The sequence below is a fragment of the Mesocricetus auratus genome, unplaced genomic scaffold, assembly GCF_017639785.1.
Source record: "Mesocricetus auratus isolate SY011 unplaced genomic scaffold, BCM_Maur_2.0 Super-Scaffold_100676, whole genome shotgun sequence".
Classification (NCBI taxonomy): Eukaryota; Metazoa; Chordata; class Mammalia; order Rodentia; family Cricetidae; genus Mesocricetus; species Mesocricetus auratus.
Genome location: NW_024429266.1, coordinates 85,495,679 through 85,515,727, shown reverse-complemented (window position 1 = coordinate 85,515,727; position 20,049 = coordinate 85,495,679). Strand labels below are relative to the sequence as shown.

Genomic DNA, 20,049 nt, shown 5'->3' with positions numbered 1-20,049 from the left:
TCTTCAAGTTATTTGTTCAGATAATCTGCTGGGAAGTTGATATATCATTCAAACTTGTGATTTTCTTTCTTTAGTTGATGTTCATCTAGACATATTCTTCCCATTGTATGTGTGTGTGTATGTATGTATGCATGCATGCATATATATGTGTGTGTATGTATGTGTGTGTGTATTAAGATTTTTTTCTCTGCAATCTGGCTCCTTTTCCCACTCAATAGCACACTCCAGAAACCTCTGCAAACCAATTTCTTTAATACAAATTTACCTTTAGTAGTTTATAAAGTACTGAATCCCTGAAGTACATTAATGTACCTAACCATTTCCACATCTGTGTGTGTGTGTGTGTGTGTGTGTGTGTGTGTGTTTGTGTCTTCAGGAACAATACCAGTGTTTAGAAGTCTAGAGTGTTGAGGCTTTTGAAGTGTAGAGCTAAGAGGATGTAATTTCTAAAGTTGTCACTAGATAGCAGAGTTGTCCCATGGTGTTAGTAAAACCATTAATTGCATCTGCAGGAAGCAGTAGTGCAGTCTGCTGGGTAAGGAGCCGTGTTCAATGGCACAGGTGGAAGAGTCTTCGGGAATAACCTGGTTCACTTTGTTTTTATTATTATTATTATTATTATTACTACTACTACTTATTATTACTTATTACTATTTATGATTATTATTTCTATTATTAGGAACTTTAAAATCTGTGAAAAAGTCCTCTGAGTAGTGCCCCTTCCCTGCCACACTATGTCAGTCTGTGGCTAGCAGGCTCCGTAGCATAACTTTCTGGGATGAAACCTATTCTGTCCCAAAGACCAGCAGCATCAGAGGCCAGGGCCATCAGTGTAGAGCACAGGAATGGGTCTCATCAGGAGCCATCTGCCTGGGTTAATTGCAACACAGACCCTGGTCCTGTGTGGGTGGGCCTTGTGGCAGCCACAGGATGCTACTACATGCTTGGCCAGAGAGAGGGGAACCTCGGCACCCCATGGTTCTCTCTTCAGGCCTTGCCAGAGCTCTTTAAAGGTCCTAATGCCCAGCTGTGGGCACTGCTATACTTCGTGTCCTGTCTCTGGGAAGAAAAGCTCTTTGTGTCGCGGTACAGTGTCCTGAGGGGAGACCACGGCTATGACCGATGGTCAGGGTTCTGCATAGATCTCAAAGTCATTCCTACAAGGACCGGGTCTCATTCCCAAAGAAGTGGGTGATGTCGAAGCTGTCCTCATTCAGGCTGTTGAGGCAGTGCCACTTATACCAGCCCTTGGGGATAAGACATGGAAACCCATCGTGCCTCCTCCGTAGAATCTCAGCAAATTCTGTCTTCAGGGCTTCCACAAACGTCTCCCAGGTCTTCTCCTTTTTTTGGTTCAGAGAGCTCAACCCTCTTTCTCTGGGGTGCAGCTGTGGCCGAAGAGCAAAATGTTCAGTGTACCATCTCGGAACTCAGTAAGGCTTCGCAGGGTTGTGTAGTTGAGGCAGAAGTTGATCAAGTCCTGAAAGAGCTTCTCCCCAAGGGTGGTTTTGGGGGGATAGCCATCTATAGTTGTACCTCACTGTCCCATTTTCATCAAGCGCATGATCAGACTTCTCAGTGACTTCATCCCTAGCTGCTCAGTGACCTCCATGCAGTCAGAGCAACCCACCATACCATCCTGCACCCTAAAAACCAAAACAAATCTCAAAGAAAGTTTATCTGTTTCAGTTAAAGAAACAAAACAAAACAAACAAACATAAAAACAGGCTTCCTGATAAATTCAGCTGAGAGAGAGGCTAGCTGGTGGTAGCAGCCTGGTCTCTGTAGTGATTCAGCTGGAACTGTTGTTGCCCCTCAATGCATGCAAGCTCCCCACGTGGAGCTATTGCTTCTCCCTCTCTCTTCTGGTGAGCTGCTGAATGAGTGACAGCTCTTTTCTCTCTTTCCCTGTAGGTATGAAAGTCACTTTGGCCACTGCGGTTTTCCTTGGGAAGAGATCTCGGGCTGCAGGGTTACATCTTACTCAGCTCTTCTTGAAAAATGGGAACTGTCTTTTTCCATGGTTTGTAACGGGACTTTCTTTGGGCTGCCAGCTCACAAATAATGACACGGAGACTTCTTGTTATGAAAGCTTTGCCTTAGCTTAGGCTTGTTTCCAAGTAGCTCTTAGAACTTGCATAAACCCATTTATATTAATCTACATTATGCCACATGGCTTGTTACCATTCCTCAATACAGTGTACGTTCAACTTCCTCTGCATCTTCAGGTGAATTCCCAGCTCTCAGATCCTTCCTCTGAGTTCCTATCTCGGTCTGGAAGTCCGGCCTATCCTCTACTGCCTAGCTGTTGACCCGTAAGCTCTTTATGAAACCAGTCAGAAGGTGCCTTGGCAGAGACACATCTTCCCAGCACACAAAAAGATTATCCTACAACATTGGTTCTCATCTTGCTGAAATAAACTCTGGAAAGTTTCATAGGGTCCCTGGGTCAGGGTTCTAGACTCTGTAAGGGGTCCATATGTGGAAATCTCTGGAATGTCCTCAGGAAGCCTGGATGATATCTCCAGAGACAAGAGGATCTATTTTCCATGTAGGATGAAGAAAGAGACCTCACAGTAGAATACTTCAGTCCCCCAACTCCTGTCAGTGTGTGAAACAGACTTCCCTGAAAAAAGACACACCTGTGTTAAAGATTCTACAAGCCCGATTAACTAGTTAGAACTCCTGTTGCCTGTAGTGAGCTGGAATGCTGCAGATGTAAGACCAAATTATCTTGAGATATCTTTACCCCCTTAGTAGCCCATCCCTGTGTCTGACCTAGCACCCTTGTAAGTATCAGATGAAGCAGTTTGAGATATAATAAATGTAACAAACTGCTTACTCCCACTAACCTAAAGGCTAAGAACCCTGTCAGACAACATCTGAGGCTTGTAGCAGAAAATTCCTTGCTGTAATTGCATGTTCCTACCCACGTGTTTGCAATGTGCCTTTCTTTTGTTCTGTAACTATAAAAACTTGATGGAACTCCTACTGCTTTTCAGACACTGCATTTGGAGGCAACTGTCACTCATATTTGTCTTTAGAATAAACGCTATCTATTCCCCTAGGAGTAAGAGCTGTGTCTTTGCAAAGGTGAATGCTGGAACGAACAGAGGTAGAATATGCCCTTTTGTGTGGTGGGGTTTCCTTTCTATCCAGGCAGGGGAGGTTGGGAAGCAGCTTCAGGCTTTGGATTTTAGAAATGTATTTGCATCATCGTGGGGCAGAATACAAAGCCTTATAACAGAAAAGAAATATCAGCAGAGAGCAAAGCCAAGGATGAGACCTTTCACAGCCAGCAGATGAGAATTAAACTGGCGTGGATGAAGTCTCCCTTGAAGAGGCTTAGGGAAGAGCCAGTCATTTTCTCTTTCTCTGCAGCCAGGGCTGCAAATCGGATCCTGGCAACTCTGTATCAATAGACTTCTCCCTCATCTTTGCATGAATTGCTGCTGTTGGTCTCTGAACATCTGTCTTCCTGCCAGTGGTCTCTCATCAGAGTCTTGTCTCTGAATAGGCACGGTACTGAAGCCATCCAGGACATAAGCCTGCTAGTGGTAGCTATGTTTGGATGGCTGCTATTTTGCCTCGGCTGGAAGCAGGGCAGCCCTGAAAAAATGCAAAGTCAGTTGAGTTGGTGCAGCACTGAGAGGTGCTCCTGAAGCTTGGCCGTTCAGAACCAGCTCCTTCAATGAAATGATTCCCAGGATTCTAACATTTCAGATGCCCAAAAGAGAGGGAAGAAAGCCTGAGCTGAAAAGAAAAGGAAAAAAAATCACTTTTAGAAAACAATGTAGTGCGTACAAAGAGAATGTCCCTGCAAATAATGCCGGTCTACTGTAGGGGCCCTTGTCACCCGACCTAGATGGCCTTAAGATTGTCCTTAGATTGACTAAACTTCCTTCGTTCATTCCTCCCTCCCTCCCTCCCTCCCTCCCTCCCTCCCTCCCTCCCTCCCTCCCTCCCTCCCTCCCTCCCTCCTTCCCTCCCTCCCTTCCTTCCTTCCTTCCTTCCTGGTTGAGCAGAAAACACATTAGAAAAGTACGGATCCAGGAAAAGTAGGGTATCTTTGAATTCGATAGAGGCCCTTCTTATTTCAGGTAGGCTTTATGTCAGGGGTTCAGGCGCCAGACACCCACAGTCAACACAAAATTTTCACCGAGTCAGGAGCCTCCAGGGTCTTGTTCTGTGATTTTGGAGAACGAGAGCCATGAATTGTAGTAAATGAGTTTTAAATGGGGTACCATTATGCTGCTAGTCTGGGGGCATAAGGGCTGATGGCAGGAATTGGGGCGAGGCGTGGGGAGATGGCCAATTCAGTTGGCCAACCCATGAGTGCCTCAAGTGTGGCTTCCAGGTGGGGTAATAGGTGACAAAAAACCAGGAAGCAGCACTTGTTTTTTCTGGCATTTGGTCTCCAGGAGGGATTCTCAGAACTGCCACTTTGTGGTCCCTGCCCCACGTGACCAGTTTTTAATCTCCTGCGCTCATCACTATGTGCATTTGTAACAGAACAGCACTTCTGTGTTAGGTGTCTCAGGAGGGAGTGGCTGTGGAGTTTCCCTGGAGAAAGGCTCACTGGGAGAAGGCCATGATGCCAAGCAGAGTGCTGAGGAGCCTGGGCTGTGGGTTCCATGTGACAGGACTTGTTCTCACCTCTATGTCTAGGTGTGTGATGTTAGTCCAGATGACCATGTTTCTCTCAGTGCATTGGTTTTCTCACCTGTAAACTTGGAGCTAATGGACAGGACAGACTGTCGCTAGGACTATAGACTGACACGCAAGATGTAGTGTTCAGCTCTGGATATGCATTCAGAGTCTCTGCAGACCCTCTTATCATTAAAGTGTGACCTTAAACAACCAGGTACGACCTTAACCAATTGTTTGTATGACCTTAACAAACTGTGACCTTAACCAACCAAGTATGACTTCAACCACCCAAGTGTAATCTTAATCAAACAAGTATGACCTCAGCTATCCAAGTGTAATCTTAACCAAGCAACTAGGATCTTAACTACTCAAGAAGCATGACCTTAACCACCCAAGTGTGACCTTAACCAACCAAGTAAACTTAGGGAATAAATAGAGTAACTAGGGAAACAGATCTTTGGATTTCATACTTCCTCACAGTGTTTTAATCATTTAACTAAACACTTCTTTTATTTAGAAACTTTAATCAGCTAAGGAATCTCTACTTCCAGCAATTAAGGGAAATAAGCAGATGGCAACATGGATGGAAAATTCTGTCTATAAATAATGCTTCAATAAAACCAGGGCCACTTTATCGTTAAAATTTAGTGTCAAGTAACCCATTTAAAAAAATAGGAAATAAGCCCTCTGGGAAGTGCTCCTTATGCCTAAACCCTTCTCCTATATCCTTTAAATTTGATTGGCTTAAATATATGTGATTATTATGACCGATTATGGGTAGAGATAAAACAAAACAGAACACATGGCATCAAGTTCTGGTCAGGGTGCTTTGCCTTTATTTAGGAAAGTTTGGAGCTAAGACAGCATCAGAAGGCCGAGCAGCAGGTGGGTTTAGTGGTGGCAGGGTAGGAGGTCAGGAGAACAGGAATCCTGGGAGTGGATTCTGGCTGGTCTGCTCTGAGCTTGTCAAAGGGGTTGGAGGAAATAAAGGAAAGATCCTCGAGGGAAAGAACAAGACTGTCCTTAGGAGGACTGACTTGAGAAAGAGAAGTACTTAGCAGAGGGAAGAAGTCAAAGCTAGAGGCATCAAAGGTGCCAAGGGAAATAAATGTAACCTCTGTGAGAGGTGCTAGGGTTGGTGATTTTCCCATGTAAAGAGATGGTACAGAGGTACAGACGTGTGTGTGTGTGTGTGTGTGTGTGTGTGTAGAGAGAGAGAGAGAGAGAGAGAGAGAGAGAGAGAGAGAGAGAGAGAGAGAGAGAGAGAGAGAGAGAGATGCTCTTACATGTACATGAAAGCTAATGGTTAAGCTTGGGTGTTATTCCTCAGGAGTAGCTCTCTCTCCCTCCCTGCCTCGCTCCCTCCCTTCATCCCTTCTTTTTTTTTTCTCTGTGCAAATGCACACAGGCCAAAGCACGGTATGTGAAAGTCAGAGGATGATTTGCAGGACTTGACTCTCATTTCCCACCATGTGGGTCTGGGGATTAAACTCGGGTCACCAGTCTTGGCAGTCAGCCACATTATCCACAGGGACATCTTGCTAGTCCCCAACTCCACCCAACCTTGTTTTTGAGATAGAGTCACTTTCAGAGACTCAGGGCTCAGTCCCTAGGTTAGACTGGCAAACCATCAAGTCCCAAGGACCATTCTGTTTCTACGTCGCCAGTGGTGGGGCTTGTCTGAACCATGCCTGGCTTTTTACATGGGTCCAGGGCATTAAATTCAGGGCATAGTCAGCGCTTTAACAGCTGAACCACCTCCTCAGTGTCTGTGGCAGGCCCTGGGCCCCCCAAATTTAGTCTTGCATTTCGTAGCAGAATTTGTCTTTGTTTCTTCCTTTCCTCAACCCCACAGTCTAGACGTGGAAAGGTGATAAGCGAGCTCTGACCCCACAGATAAGGACAGCGTTGAGAGACTTTGTTAATATATAGATGCCTTAGCTTTATGTATAGTTTCTGAAGTTTTTGGGTAGTGCTAAATCTGCAAGGAGCAGAGAGGGGTGGGAGAGCAAAGGAGAAGGAGCCCGAGGCCCTGGTGGTGCCCTTAATACCCCGTGTCACCTCTGGGTCACTCCCACGAGAGCACGATAAGCCTCACTCTAGTTGGAACCATAGCTGTTTAGCAGGGAAAGGGTGCTCAACAGGGTTGGAGGACGTGGGAACAACTGTGCAGCTGGTTTTCAAGTTCAGCATGGGTGATTTTTTATTTGGAAAAATAATAAAACAAAGATGATTGCTTGTTTAACGTAACAGCATCTTTGATGGTGTTATCGTTGGTAGGCAACGGACTGAGACCATTCTTTCCACATCAACCCAGAGTTTGCTTCTTGCCTTGGGAAAGCCCAGACCTTCTTCCGCCCTCATTCTCTCATCGGTTAAGTGAGACTTCGGTGTTGTGAGTGGAAGAGCATTTGGGGAATTATCACCAGAATTCTAACCTTTTCAGAGTGCTCTCTAGGTACCAGGTACTATGTACGTTGTATGTATCATATCATTTGTCCTTCCACAGGCCCTGTAATGAAGAATGGCTATTAGTTACGTTTCTTCAGGGGAAGAAACTGAGGCTTGGAAGGTGTGCTGGTTAGGTTTTTTTTTTTTTTTTTGTCAGTTTGATGCAAGTTAGGGTCATTTGGGGAGAAGGAATTCCAATTGGAAACAAACAAACAAACAAACAAAAACAAAAAAAAAACCCTCTATCCAGGCTGGCCCATATATGCATGTTTATGGGGCATTTTCTTGATTAATGGTTGGTGCAGGAGGATCCAGCCCATAGTAGATGGTACTACTTGCTGGGTTATAGAAAAATAGGCTAAGTGAGCCATGAAAAGCAGCTGAGTCAGCAGCCTTCCTCTGTGGTCACTATTTCTGTTCCTGCCACTGACCTCCCACAGTGATGGGGTGTGAAACTGGAGTTGTAAGATGAAACAAACACTTCCTTCCGCTAAGCTGCTTTTGGTCATAGTGTTGGTCTCAGCACTAGAAATGTAACCAGGACAGAATTGTCAAGCGACTTGTAAAGATTTTAAATCCAAGGCAGTCAGGTCCCAGCCCCTGGTCTCTGAATGACTTGCAACATCCTCTTCCTGGCAAATGACACATCTCCACTTGTTCCTGCTCTCAGTATGTGTTAAGAGTAGTTTTGTTTAGTGTCTCCATGCATTCAAATGTGGATGTGCTTTTTTTTTCACTCGGAAGTGTTTTTCCCCTCGGAACAGGCAACTCTACACTGTGTAATCTAGACAGCTTGTCTCTGCTCTTGGGAGCATCTGGGAGAACTGTTCACTGGAAACAAGAGGCTATTCCAGAGTTTAAAAGGGGACAAATGGCTGTGAGTTCTCTGGACTTAGGGTGGTCAGAATTAACTTCCATGCGAGGATGTTGGAATCTAATACGATGGTAGGTTTAATAAGGAGCTGCCCATCTATAGGACAAACAAAGAGGAGCCTTGCCTCAAGCAGTAACCATGGTAACCTTTGAAGTTTTCTGCCTTGGGAGCAACATCATATCTCTACATACCCAGTGGAGAGCATTAGTTACCACTGGACAAGTCCATTCATCTCTGCAGAAGTATCTCTGGTCCTGGGCCTCTGGCTCCTCCAGCATCAATTTTGCCTCGTCTTCTACTCTTCCTTCAGAATTTACTTTCTTTCTTTCCCTTTATATTAATTAACCCTTTTTACTTTAATGGGATTATTAGGCTCAAGCTACACCAAGAACAGAGTATATCTTGAATTCTACACAGACCCCTATAGATGATCACATTTATTTTTTACATTTTATTTAAAAATTATTTTTACTTAAACTTCTACATATTTTGATCATGTTTCCCACCTCTCCCAACTTCTTTCAGCTCCTTCCCACCTCCCTCTACCCACTCAACTTCATTCTCTCCATTTATTTCTCAAAAGAAAACACACACACACACACACACACACTCAAAAAGGAAAATAGAAACACACAAACAAAAAACAATAAGACAAAAAAATGCTAAAACCAACCAAACAGAAAATCTATTGGGGGGGGACATGGAGTTCATTTTGCGTTGGCCAACTACTCCTGAGCATGGGGTCTGCCTGAGAGTGTTGTTGACATACTCAGTGACACTCCACTGGAGAAAACTGATTTCCTCTTTGCCAGCATGTGTCAACTACAAATAGCTTCTTGGTTAGGGGTGGGACTGATTATCTCATTTCCCCTCTCAGGGTTGGAGCTCCATGTGGCTTGAACCTGGGCAGGTCCTGCTCATGTCGCTACAATCTCTGTGAGTTCATAGGTGCATCAGACCTGTTGGATCTGGAAAACACTCTTTCCTTGGTGTCACCCAGCATCTCCTCTTGGTTATGGATCCTAAACCTAGAGGGGAAAGGGTGAAGACATCCCATCTAGAGCTGAGTACTTCCAAGTCTCTTGCTCAAGACACTGCACATAGTCCAATTGCTGGTCTTTGTATCAATTGCCATTCACCACAACAAGAAGAATCCTCTCTGGACAATCACATTTTTACATGAACTCAAAACTGTGGGAGCTACAATCTCCAAACATACTGCTTAGTGACTTTAAAACAAAGGGAAACCCATAGCAACCTGACTTAGGCTTTATTCTGCTCTGTGTACTTTAAGGCTTATGTTGGGGGTTTTGGTAAACATCCTCCATAAAGGGCCAGCTGGTGGATATTTCTTATCTATGACCAATTAATGGTCTCTGTGGTGGCAGGAAAGCAGCATTGATAATAATATAAACAAATGAGCATGGCTGCGTTCCAGTAAAACATTATTTAGAAAAGCAGATTGTAGCTGGATTTGGGTTGTTGGCTATGATTTACTCACCCTGTTCTGATGAAGATAATAGTTTGCTCAGTCATAATTTAAGAGGGGTTTACAGATGCTGGAAAAAGCTGGGGGAAGGAGGAGTAGCTGAAGATAGACTTAGAGTCTCAAAGATGTCTCAATAACCTGGTCTTGTTTTAAGATGCTGAGATTTGAAATGAAATGGATGGGATAAATAGATTGTTACATATTTTAGCTTAAAATATGACCCACAAGTACGGAGGATGAGCATAGACTCTGTAGGTGAGGATTTGCAAGAAAAAGACCTGAGATCTTACTTTGCCTTAAAGTTTATGAGCCTTTGAGACTCCTGAACAGGCAGCTTATTGTGGGATGTAATACAGATCCACAGACTCTTGGGTAGGATCATCCCACCAGTGCGACATGTAACACTTAATTTTAAGATTCCATTGGCAAATCCAAGCTCATTCAAAGGGACTGCACCAGGATGACTGAGGCCAGAGTAACATCATGCGTAAGGACTAGTGAACCTTTAGTTGGAAAAAGAGCAGTCATTATTTTCATATATCTGAATTTCCACAGCGAAAGGCGGCAGGAGTTGTGAGTGAGTTCAAGGACCATGGGGCTGGAGCATGGCAGCTGCTATAAACTTGACTGAACACGTGCAGAGATAGCAGAAGAGAAGGTCAGACTTAGTTATCCTAATAACCATCGCTGACACCCAGTTCTTGGGAACAGTCAGTTGACCCAACAACTGCTTTCACTATTTGGGGTGTAGCAGAATAGTGCTGGGCATCAAAGGGTTAAGGAGATATACTAATGTTCCTCCGTGGGGCAGGAAAGCCAAAATTTCCATATTATAACAAAATGGCCTCTAAGCAAAGATTAAGAGGGTGAGACCAGATGGGTTATTTTTATTGTTTGTAAAAATCCAATAAAAAATTCTCTATAGTGTATAATATCTTTGGCTGGGCAGACATTCAAGTATGGAGGGGGTAATAAAGTCTATTTTCCAACAAATTGCTTGTAGCAGTCAATAGAGAAAAGGGAGAGGTAATAAGGAAGGTGCTTATAAGTTTTATTAGGCCATCTCTGCCACCAAGCTCTCTGAAGGAAGGGAGTGCTTCAGGAAGGCAAACTTAGATTCTCTGCCAGCAGAGTGAAGTCCTCTGCTGTAGAACACTGTCTTCTCCTGGGTCAAGTCAAAGAATTTTTCCTGTGTTCCTGGACCAGGGCTCAGTACTTTACACATCTTGCTTCCTTTATTCTTTTACAGCAGTGGTTCTCAGACAAGGGTGACTTGTGCCTGTTAAGAGAGACTTCTGGGCCTGGAGAGATGGCTCAGAGGTTAAAAGCACTGACTGCTCTCCCAGAGGTCCTGAGTTCAATTCCCAGCACCCACATGATGCTTCACAACTGTCTGTAACTCTAACATACAACACCCTCACATAGACACACATGCAGGCAAAACACCAGTGCACATAAAACAAGAATAAATAAGTTATTTAAAAGCAGTAATGAAAAAGAGACTTCTAATACATAGAGACACTCTGATGACCATAGTTGGGCAGAAGTGAGATATTAGCAGATTAGAATTATTAAAAGTGAGGGATGATACTCATACTAAAAATCCTACAATATATAGAATAGTCTCCACAGCAAAGGATCATGTAATCCCAGAAAGTCATCATTCCGCGATTGAGAAATCTCACTTTATGGGATAGTTGGCGTTCGCATCATCACCCATCTTATGGATGTGGAAACCGAGATGCTTGACATTCCTAAATGCCCTTTGAAGCAAGACAATGACTAGGTATTTTACTGACTTGGTTTTTACTTAATGATTTTGCTTATAAACAGGAATCCCAGGAAATACTGTGCATGGTTGCTATAGCTGTATTTTGGAGCCAGCATGGAAATGGAATTCTGTTAATAAGTTGATGGGGGATGTTCTTCTGTATATATGTTTCCCTTATTGGTTGATGAATAAAACACTGATTAGTCAGTAGCCAAGCAGGAAGTATAGGTGAGGCTACCAGACTACAAGAATGAGGGGGATAAGGGAGGAAATGGCAGTGAAGAGTCACCATGCTGCTGAAGGAGTTACATGCCACAGCCTTGTGGCAATACACAGATTAATAGAAATGGGTTAATAATTAAGACAGAGTTAGCCAATAAGAATCCAGAGCCATCAGTTGAACAGTCTAAATATTAATATAGTGTCCGTGTGTTTATTTGAGGCTAAACTGCAAGACCAGGTGGGACAGAAGCCTTCATCTTCAATAAGTACTAAAGTATTGACAAGCAATGGGTCCCCTCAGTGATAAAGCTGTCAGTGGACTCACACCAAGGGACTCTGGAGGCCCAAACAAATGAGGTCAAGGTCCACTAGTCCTTATTGCCTATCTCCTGGTTGGTTACTAAAAGTGTCTATCCAGGTCTCTCCCTCTGTCCCAGTGGTGCAGAGTTATCTTGTGTAACGTTCATGGAGTAACTAACAAGAGCAGGCCTTACTGCACCACTTTCCTACTCAGTTAGCTGTCTTTGTGTGTGCATATGTCCATCTGCGCACATGCATATGCATTCATGTAGGGGACAGAGGACAACTTTGGGTCTCGTTTACCAGGCCATGTATGCCTCTTTCATTTTTTTCCTTGAGACTGTGTCTGGCGCTGACCTGGAATGCTCTTGGTTGACTAGGCTAGGTGGCTAAGAAAAGCAATAATAGGGGGCTGGAGAGATGGCTCAGAGGTTAAGAGCACTGGCTGCTCTTCCAGAGGACCTGAGTTCAATTCCCAGCAACCACATGGTGGCTCACAATCATCTATAATGAATATGGTGTCCTCTTCTGGTTTCCATGTGTTCATGCAGGTAGAACACTGTATACATAATAAATAAATCTTCTTTTAAAAAAGAAAAGCAATAATAAATGCAATATGGAGGAAGTTAGAAACAGTCTCCATATTTATATATAAGGTTGCTAAAGCAGGAGCCCCTGAGATTTTATGATGAGGCACTTGTGGGCAGAAGGAGGAGAGTGATAAATATATCTGAACCATGCAGTTATTAGGCCTCTCTTGGCTGGTAGCCATCTGACCATCTCTGCCCTTTCCCATTTGCCTCATAAGTTCATTGCCAGTAGAGAAACAAGCCAACAAGGCCCCGGGATCTCCTACCTCCTATTTTTCAATGCTGGGATACAAGCATGTGCTACTGTATCCATATTTTTTTATGTGGGTACCAGGCCTCTAACACAAGTCCTCATGCTTGCAAGGCAAGTATTTTACTAACTGAGAACATTGCCAAGCCCCTTGCTTGCTTTCTGACCATTATTTTGCCAAATGTACTGTGGTGCTAAGTGAAGATTTAGTTAACTTGCAAGAGGTAACTTGATCAATGTTGGTTTGTGCGTTGAGGTGTTTATTGCATAAACCATGAGTCTTGAGACTTCCTTTTGCCTTACCACTTGAGAAGAGACTGCAGAACCTCTGATGGCCCATAAAATGCACAGGGTGAGGTTACCTGGTAGGAGATGGTCATTGAAAAATTTCTTTCCTGTTTCCCTTCCTGCATCAGCCCCCAAATTTAGATGCTGTCAGTATCACTGTCTATTGGAGCAAGAAACTGAAGGTCTCATTTATTACCAAGATTCAAAAGCTAAAAGAACCTGGAGAAATGAGATGCCTTCTTCAGCTTGCCAAAGGGGGAAGTGAGTTGATCTGTGACTTAGAGGCATCTCTTCCAGTTAATCATAGCTTACTCTTTGCTGCCAGCCATCCCCATAAATCTTGATGAAACTAAGAAGAGAAATGATAGATGGGATGCAGAGGGAGATGGAAACAGGCTGCTTGTTCCCACATCGGGTTGCTGGAGCAGGCAGGAGCCTCGGGATCTTAAGATGTGGCCCCTGCAGGCTGAAGGTGGAGAATAATGAATGCATCTGAACCATGGGGTTAGCAGAGCTGGTTTCTTGGCTTATGACAGCCTGTTGGTCTCTGCCTCAAGAGTTCATTGCCAATAAAGAAAACACACTTAGTTCAAAAATGTGTTCCTGCCTCTTTTGATGTTTGGATAAATCACAAGAACCTAGGAGTCAGCCGAAGGGGACTGGAGAAAATATCTCATTTGTACTCTGTCCTCCATTGGTGTTCTCAGATTTGCTGTCCCTGTGTGATAGGGTGTGTCCTTCTGTAAATATGTTTCTCTTATTGGTTGATGAATAAAACACTGACTAGCCAATAGAGGCAGGAAGGTAGGTGGGACTAGGAGACCAGGAGAATTCTGGGGAGCGAAGGCAGGGAGAGGCTGCAAAGAGACACCATGTAGCTGCCAAAGGAGTAACAGACCTGGGCATTTTCTAGTAAGTCAAGACCACATGAAAATACATAGATTAATATTTATGCGTTAAGACAGAGATAGCCAATAAGAAGCCTAGCCATCAGCCAACAGTTTAATAATTAATATGTCTCCGTGTACTTATTTGGGGCTGATTGGTGGTGGGATCTGGTGGGACAGAGATCTCCATCATCACCCGTGAGGGTAAAACTGTGACTGGAATAATCTTTCCTGATGAGACAAATTCTTGGGAAAGAAGTTCTGATTTCAGCTAAGAAGGATTCCCTGATGGTGTTGTATCTACTTTCAGGGTTGCAGTGTCTTTGCCCCCCCCCAATAAAAAAGACAGCCATGCACATCTGCTGGCATTCTTATGATGTGTGTAGGGATAATAATACCTTGCAGAAAGAGTCATCTTCCTGGTGGTCCTGCAGAAAGATATGACTCCTTCCTCTGGACAAGGCAAGATTTAGCATACTTAGGATACAATCCTTGTTCTCACAGGCCTCAACAGTTAAAGAGCATTTATGTGTATGACTTGCCATCCCTGCCACTGGCATCTCCCTTTCTAACCAGACAGTGGAAGGAGTGAGGGCGTCTGTCTGCTCAGGCATGATCTTGGTCTTGCCTACTCTCAGCTGTTCCTTCACTGACTGGACTTCTTCAGGGATCTGATCTCACTGTGACTGCCAGAACTCCCCAGTGTAATACACACCATTACCAGGAAAGGGGGGCATGAGAGGTTCAAGATTAATTTCCATTCAAAAAGCCCTTGTGATCAATGCTGAAGACAGCACTGCTGCAAGTAGACAAGGAGTTGACAGATTTGGTGACTGTGATGTTCAGTCGTGAGGGGAACTGGATTTTTACACAGGAGGAAATGGAAGAGCTTGGCCACTGCAGGAGGTTAGGGAGACGTGACAATGACAGAAGAGAGGAAGCAGGAGAAGCGGTGTCTTTGGGATGCTGTGGGGAGAGTGATGGGTTTTTCTCTGAGCAGTTCTAGGATATTTAAGGCAGAGATGCAGGTGGGGAAGTATGGGGTTGACAAAGAATGTCAGCACTCGTGAAATAGCCACGTGTCTTTGGTGTTGGTATGATTAATAGTCCAAGGGAACAGGTTTAATTATATACCAAGAGGTGTGCACAGAGAAGGGGGGAAAGGAAAGAGGGAACCCCCTTAGAAGACATGGGCAACGGAACAGTGAAGGGTAGAGAGTAGAAAGGGGTAGGCAGGGGAGGGGTGAACCACAGAGAAAGGAGGAGCTGAAGGCAGAAGCACCTATGCTTGTGGCTGCTCAAGAGTGGTTGGTGGGGGATGGGATGATACTATTTGGTATGCCAGCAGGTGGTGGTGCATGCCTTTAATCCTAGCACTTAGGAGGCAGAGGCAGGTGGATCTCTGCGAGTTCGAGACCAGCCTGGTCTACAGAGCGAGTTCCAGGACAGCCAGAGCTACACAGAGAAACTCTGCCTTGAAAAACAAGCAAGCAAGCAAGCAAGCAAGCAAGCAAACAAAAAGAGACTATCTGGTGCTTCTGCCCTGTGGTGAACAAAGTCAATCTCAGAAACACATCAAAGGGGAAGTTTATTTTTGCCCAACTTTCCACTGTAGTGGGGAAGGCATGGCAGGGTTCGTGAGTGTTGGAGGTTCCTGATATTGTGGTAAGTCAGGAAGCAGAACAGCATGAACCAGAGTTTGGGCTTCAATCGTCAAAGGCATGACTTGCTTCTACCAACTAGGCTCCTGCCTGGTCTAGGTTACATGGTTTCTCAAAATAGCCCCACTCAAAGCATGAGCCCGTGTGTGTGTGTGTGTGTGTGTGTGTGTGTGTGTGTGTGTGTGTGTAATGGTGGGTCATGACAGGTGATATGAACTGTCACTTAGACAGTGGAGAAAACATTTCCCATAAAACAGTGAAGACAGACACCTAGGAAACTGAGAGTGAAGGAAGGGTGTCTACCATGGATGGGGAATGTAGTTTGGGTGTGATGTTGGGGGGTGGAAAGACAGCCACTGTCATGGGGAAAAAGGTGAGGAGGACTGTTGTGGCAGGTTTCTGTCTCACTAGGTTCTGCTGCTGCTTCCAGCCCCAAATGAACACAGATGCTATATTAATTATAAAACTGTTGGCCGCTGGAGTTCTGTCTTAATTATTAACACATTTCTATAAATCTATGTATCTCCACGTGGTATTATCTTACTGGGGAATGGTCCAGACCTCTTATTCCTTTGTAGTCTACATGGTGACTGTCTTGGCTGGCCCTCTCTGCCTACCTTTCCCAGAATTCTCCTCATCCTAGTCCCGCCTATCTTCCTGCCTCATTGGCCACAGCATTTTATTCATCAACCAATAAGAGAAACATACACAGAAGGACTTTCCCCCATCAGAGGACATAGGAAAGACCTAGAGAGAGGCATAGGGCTTGCAAGAGGAGAGGGGTGGGTTTATGTGATAAAATATTAGACAGGTGGGAAGGATGAGATAAAAAGTTCGTAGTTAACAATAGAAAAGGAATTTGTTTCTTCCTCTCCACTTTGTGGAGACCAGGAGGGCTGAGTGAAGCAAAGCAGTTCTCCAAGGTGCAGGAAAGAGGAGCTGAGGTGAAGGGCATTAAGACTGCCATCGTGCAGGAGGCTCTGAAAGAAGTGGGAGGGGTGTCAGGGAAGAGTAGAATAGACTTAAATTGCTGCCATATGGAGGAGCGGGCTAGACAGTTAATAAGAACGAATAAAAGGATTAGCGAGCAAGTGATGCTGAGGGACAGATTTGCGATGGGGGCTGGTCAGCAGGCGTTTGTAATTTTCAACAGCTTGGGGACAGGAGTGGATAAAATGGATGATTTGGCTTAGCTGAAGCTGGGAATTGGCACGATTACAGGTTGGGATTCAATCTGAGAGGGACATCAAGGTATTTCTCTGCGTCCATTTTAAACCGTAGAGCCATTTTTGGATGGGTGGCTCCTAGGCTCAGGTCTCGGATGGCATAGCACAAAGCCACTTTTTTGATCTTTCACCCAAGGGCCTCCTGGAGGCAGATTTTCTGATACAGTGCATTTCAAAGGTGAGATTTTGGGGGAAGGGTTGAGGAAAAATGAAAGCATATCTCAGAGGAACAAGAGAGATTTGGACTTGAGATGTAGAAAACCCTGGGAGAACAGGAGGCTCTCAGAGTGTGGTGTAGCTCTTTGGCCTCTGATGTCTGCCAGGAGTCACACCGTGTGACCTTTCTCATTCCTTTTGCTTGTGTGACAAGCACAGAAAGCCCAGATGTGTGTTCAGGCTTGCAAAGTGAAGAAGAAAATGAGCTGGGACCAAATCCCAGTTTTTTTTTTTTTTTGACAACAAAGTGTGGAAAGCAGTTGTGCCCTGTCTTAGTTAGGGTTTCTATTCCTGTGAAGAGACACAATGACTGCAGCAACTCTTACAAAGGAAAACATTTAACTGGGGCTGGCTTACAGTTTCAGAGGTTTAGTCTGTAATCATCATGGTGGGACACATGGCAGTGTACAGGCAGACATGGTGCTAGAGAGGGAGCTGAGAGTTCTACATCTGGGTCTGCAGGCAGCAGAAGGAAAAGAAGGAGACTGTGTTACACTGGGCATAACTTGAGCATATAAGAGCTCAAAGCCTGTCTCCGTAGTGACACACTTTCTCCAACAAGGCCACACCTCCTAATAGTGCCACTCTTTATGGGCCAAGCAAACATACAAGTCTATGAGAGTCATACCTGTTCAAACCACCACACCTCTACCCCACCACCCTCCTTGCAGCAGAAGAAACGGGGAATGAAAATTGTGTGTGTTTGTGTGTGTGTGTGTCCATCTGTGCGTGTGCGTGCATGCTCATACATTGTTTTAATGCATCCAACTACCAAAGGGCATGTGGGCATGTTCCTTAAGTTGTCCATTGTGCGTAGCCACATGCTTATTTTTTAAATTCAAAGATCAGTGAAGCACTCCTATTTGTGCCTTCAAAACACACCTCCAACTTTCCATACCTTCTCCTCCCACATTTCTTGGAGCTGGCGACTGTATTTTCTTGCACTGAGGACACTGAGGCCTTTGGAAGAGGCTTCTATGAAGGTTCCATTGTCAGCGTCTGCACCACGTCCTCCATGCTTCTGCTTTCCCATCTAAAGCCAACCCTAGTATCCCCTCTGCTCTACATCCCCACCCCTATATTGCTTTTTCAGATTGTGTCCGCAGCCACTCTTCCAGTCTTCTCAATGACATCACTGACTCTTGCTCTTTCCATCAATTCATGTAGCGTGGATGAGACAGGAGTGTGGGCTGGCACAGGCGGGGCAGGCAGAGGAGCGATGTATTGCGTGGGTGATGCAGACAACAGGAGAACGGTTTTGAATGTGGCAGATCCATCAAGTGCACCCCTGAAGCCTGCACACAGGGCGATGGAAGGATATACTCCAAGAAAATGATTGGCTATGAAAGAGAGGGCGGTACTCTCGGGTTCTGCATGCTCTTCTTACGCCTGTCTGCGGTAGTTTTTCTGCTCTGCTTGGAGACTTGATACCCTCCCTCCACTTTCCATGCTCCACTGTAGTCCATCGTTCTTCCAGCAGAACTACTGCCTCTCTTCATCTCAGCTTATGTGTTGTGTTGTGTGTGTGTGTGTGTGCGTGTGTGTGTGTTATCCAGCAAAGAACAAGAGTGATCCTTTCTTATGAAGATACTACTACCCTCCCCTCTTCAAACAGTGAAATTTCGCACCACCAGCCTGACCCTTCATTTTTTTTTTCTTGGCTGCAACAAAAATCCTGAAAACAGCATCTGTGATCTTTACGTCTGAGGTACGCCATCTTGATCTTTCTTACCCCTGCCTCATCAGTCCTTTTTCCAAATCCCTCCTTGAAACATTGCTCTTATCCGCATTACTTGAGATATCCATGATGTTTTAGGACATGGCTAGTCATTAATGTTTATCTTCCTTGAATGGCTAGCATGGCTTCACATGGATGCTGCTTACCTGAGTCTTTCGTACATCGTTCACACGTGGCTTGCAGTGTGCTGCACCCTCCTGGCCACCGTTACTTTAACTTTTTGCTAGGTCTTCCTCCTCCCTCTGACCTACAGTTGGCATGGTCTCAGTTCTCTCATGTACCCATCTGCTTTCCTCCAAATCCCATCCTGTTCCATGGCTATAGCTGTTGTGCCCAAATTCTGAACTCCCAAATCGCCAAGAGACCCTTTCTGATGCAAAAGCAAAGAGTCTTTTATTATTTAACGAGTTAACTGTATTAACTTGCTTCTTCTGTTTAAAGCAGTGGCTGGTGTGACAAGGACCCCAAGGGGTCTTGAGGTGGGGAATTTAGTGGGAGGAGCAAGGGGAGTGTCTAGGGGCATGCAACAGCCTCAGGATTGGTGCACTTCTGGGTTTTAATGACCTGCCTTGTGTTGATTGCTCAACTGGTTGTTATGGCCTCTAGGCCCTCCCAGGGTGGTCGTGGTCGCTATGCTCTGTATGTCACTGTTATGGCACTTTTACAGTAAAGTGCTGTAAACCATGCCCAGAGCCCACCAGCTAACTTCTGATTGGTTCCTTGCCATGTGGAAGGTATCTGACCTAGGGCAGCTCCTGCAAGGTCAGAAGACTGGGAACTAAGCACATGTGCTGAGTCAGGGACCTCTGTCTTGCTAGGTCTTTTCTGTAGCCTGTCATGGCTGCTGAAGCAGGGAGCTGGGTGAGGGTGTGGTCCCTTCATAGCTATTTTCTATGTGCCAGCAACATCACAACTCAGAGGACCAGTCCAGACTTTCACACTCCAGATTCCTATATCCAGCTGCCTGCCTGGCACCACGGCTTTAAAGACAGATCATCTTCTCAAGCTGAAAGTCTCTCAAAGCTGAATTCTCATTCTCCTTGTTCCTGCCAAACTAACAACAGCTGCAGACTACCTCTTCCTTGATACTAATTTCACTTTTAAAGTTCTAGACCGTGAAGTTATCCTTGATTTTTCTTCGTCTTCTTCATGTCTAAGCATCAGGAAGCATTGTAGTCTATCTTGACAGCTGTCTGGAATCTGATCACCTCCACTGCCCTTTCTCTCCGTCTCCAGCCAAGCCATCGTTAATCTAGTCTATGAACCTCTACAGTTGTCTCTTGGCTGTCCTTGTCACCACCTTTGCATCTATTTCCCTCACAACAGCCTGGTTCTCCCTTTCAGAGGATCACATCACATTGTTTTTCTAGTAGTTTAAAATCTGCCTGTCAGGCATGCTAGCTCTTCAAACAGCCTAAGCAGTCTGCTTCCATCAT

General features: G+C 44.9%; 1 pseudogene; it reads right to left on the bottom strand.

Annotated features, from left to right (window-relative positions):
- Positions 1 to 1,039: 1,039 nt before the first annotated feature.
- LOC121136502 lies at positions 1,040 to 18,776 on the bottom strand (annotated as a pseudogene).
- Positions 18,777 to 20,049: the final 1,273 nt, after the last annotated feature.